The following is a 3,263-nucleotide window of genomic DNA, read 5'->3' on the forward strand; positions in this document are numbered from 1 at the left end:
AGCGAAAGTCGGACGCTTAACCGACTAAGCCACCCAGGCGCCCCTCCATGTAGTACATTTTTAATTTCAGTTATTGAGTTCTTCATCTCTGATATGTTATTTTTTATCTCCTTGTCAAAGGTCTAACTGATGTCCTCCACCCTTTTCTGAAGTCTAGTGAATATCTTTATGATCAGTACTTTAAATTCTCCATCAGGCCTACTTCTTGTTTCTGTTTCACTTAGATCTCTTCCTGTGATTTTGTTCTGTTCTTTCACTTAGGACAAATTCTTCTGTTTCTCTCTCTCTCTTTTTTTTTTTTACCTCTCTGTCTTTTTCGGGGTGCTGGGAAAGTCATCTATGTCTTCTGCTCTTAAAAGTAGTGACTTTTATGAAGAAGAGGTCCTGTGGTGCCCCGTGATGCACTGTCCCCTGTTCACCAGAACTTTGCACTTCAGGGGAGTCTCTGATGTATGTTGCCTGCTTCTTGCTATTGTGTCTGAGTCATTTTTCCTTTAAGTCCAGAATTCTTCACTGACTGCCTGCTTTAGGCTGTGCTTGCTCTCTGTGGTGTTACTGAGATGCAGGCCAGCCAGCTCTGAGGGAGTATGGCTCTAGGAAAGCTTGGGGGTAGGGTAGCGGTTTTATCAAAATTTGCATTGAGCTGCTAGTTCTGTCAGCTCCTCACAAGCTCAGCTGCATTAGTGGCAGCAGGTGGTGGTGCAGTGCATGTGTGTGGCGGTGGTGGAGGCCAGGGGGCCACAGCAGCTGGACGTGGTATCCGTGCACAGAGGTGAAGAGCTGCCGAGCAGGGCATGCACCACATTAAAAAATTCACCCTGAGCTCAGGGCTGGGGCCAGTAGGCTTGCCGTGGGCCAGTCCTCAAGAGAACTCATTCTGAGTTAGGCACACTGCTAGCAGGTTAGGTAGCAATTGCGTGTTCAGCACCACCTGTGGCAGGTGGCTCTGTGTTTATGCTGGGTGCAGGGGAGGAAAATGGCACCAGTCAGCTGTATCGTTCCTGGAGAAGCCCCCTAGCTTCTCTGAAATCCTTACAAATAGAGCTCCCTTATATTTGCCCAGACACTGTGCAAACTGTTGATTCTCTTGCCTCTCCCCTGGCTGTCATCTCTTTAAGAGTGGAGACCCAATTATCACCAGGCCTCCTGGTTCACCCAGTGCTGAGTCAGCAGCATACAAACACAGAACTCAGCCCTTTCTAGCTTTCGTTGCCAGACATTATGGGGATTCATTTTCCCTGTGTGGGCTCCTTGATGCTTTTCATCATTGTGCTTGCAGCTTCCTCACTCTTGTGGGCAACTTCTCATCATGTTTCTGCTCTTCTAAACTCTGCAGTACAGTTTCTTCTCTATATTTAGTTGTGGAAATTTTTCTGTGAGTCTTCAGATCACTCTTCAGTTTATTCACTCAGATGTAAGTGGTATTTAGTTATAAATGTGGGGTAGAATGAGCGTAGGGTCCTACTACTTTGGCAACTTCCCAGCATCTGTCTTGCCCTTATGTTGTTCTTTTTAAAAACATTTATTGAAGTATAATTGACACACAATATTATATTAATTTCAGGTGTACAACATAGTGATTTGATATTCATATACATTGCAAAATGGTCACTACAGTAGATCTAGTTACTGTCTGTCAGTTTACAAAGTTAATACAATATAATTGACCATATTTTTCATGCTGTATACTACATCCCCGTTATTTATTTTACAGCTGGAAGTTTGTACTTATTAACTTCTCTACCCATTTTGCTTTCCCCCACCAAGTAACCACCCTCTAGCAAACACAAGTCTGCTTTCTGTATCTATAATTAGAGGTTTTGTTTTATTTGCTTTATATTTTATATTTCACATATAAGTGAAGTCATAGGGTGCTTGTCTTTTTCTGTCTGCCTTATGTCATTGATATGACTATAGCTACACCAGCTTTTGTTGGGTTCCATTTGTGTGGAATATCTATTTCCATCCCTTCACATTCAGTCTGTGTGTGTCCTGACTTCTGAAGTAAGCTTCTTGTAGGCAGTATATTGGTAGGTCTTGTTCTTTATCCATCCAGGAACCCTAAGTCTTTTAATTGGAGACTTTTGTCTATTTACATTTAAAGGAACTATTGATAGGTGTGGGCCGGAGCCACTTCTGCCAGCAACATGTTCAAGGTAATTCAGAGCTCTGTGGGGCCCGCCAGTCTTAAGTCTGCATACCTTCCAAGTGTATGCATCGCCTAAAAAAGGACTCGCCTCACAAAACTGCCATGGAGGTTAATGAGCTTTAACTCTACTCCATTCCCGGGGGTCAATCTAAATGTGTAGGGGAGGCAAGGACCCAACTTGAAGAAAGCATCTCACATCTCTGACATTATGGTGAGTCATAATCAAGTTGGCGTCGGGAAATGTACTCACAAACTAAGCCCAAGATGCAGAGCTTGGTTCACTGGTGGTTAGACGGTATAAATATCTCCAAAATGCACCGCCTAGATTTTTTTCCAAGACTTGGTGTTACTGGTTTTTCTGGCATTGTTTAACTTCTTTGGCTAGAGGTTCAAAAATAAAGAAGCCAGTGTATCCACCTGGGTTCGTGAGATTAGCTTCCTCTTTTTATTATTCACAATAAGCCATTGTATTTGTACAGGTCAGTGGGAGGAAATTATATGACTGGATTTACAAGGATACATAGTCATAGAAAATTTGTGGAAAGTGAACATTCAAAAGCCAGGAAATATGAAGAATTCACGTGGAAATAAGTAGAATGCTCCATGGTCTGCACATTTTAATCATTTATAGGTTAACATTGGTAACTCCATGCAGTAAAACCAGTATTTCAATAGAAAAATGGCAGAGAAGCCAGTACTGAATAGAGTAAATTGGCTTTCTTCTTCAGGAAAAACTATACTAGGCCTCTTTTCATCTTCAGTCACCCAAGACATAATATAGACATAATATTGTCTATATTACTTTTTAATAATAATATATCAGAGCTCTTTTTATCATATCTCAGACAATATTATCATTTTCAAAAATTCTCATTTAAGTAGAAGATGTGTTACATTTTAACTATAGTTTGTTATAGTTTTGCACTTACAGCTATTTATTTTGCACTTAAAAATTAATAATAAAGGGGCCACCTGGGTGGCTTAATCAGTTAAGCATCCAACTTAGGCTCAGGTCATGATCTCATGCTTTCTGAGTTTGAGCCTGCATCGGGCTCTCTGCTGTCAGCACAGAGCCCAGTTCAGATCCTCTGTGTCCTCTCTCTGCCCCTCTGCC

The 3,263-nt window shown here is 41.6% G+C and overlaps 1 pseudogene; it reads left to right on the forward strand.

The window, feature by feature from the left end:
• Positions 1-2,147: 2,147 nt before the first annotated feature.
• Positions 2,148-2,744, forward strand: LOC120223475 (annotated as a pseudogene).
• Positions 2,745-3,263: the final 519 nt, after the last annotated feature.

The sequence above is a fragment of the Hyaena hyaena genome, unplaced genomic scaffold (assembly GCF_003009895.1).
Source record: "Hyaena hyaena isolate Hyena2069 unplaced genomic scaffold, ASM300989v1 scaffold_993, whole genome shotgun sequence".
Taxonomy (NCBI): Eukaryota; Metazoa; Chordata; class Mammalia; order Carnivora; family Hyaenidae; genus Hyaena; species Hyaena hyaena.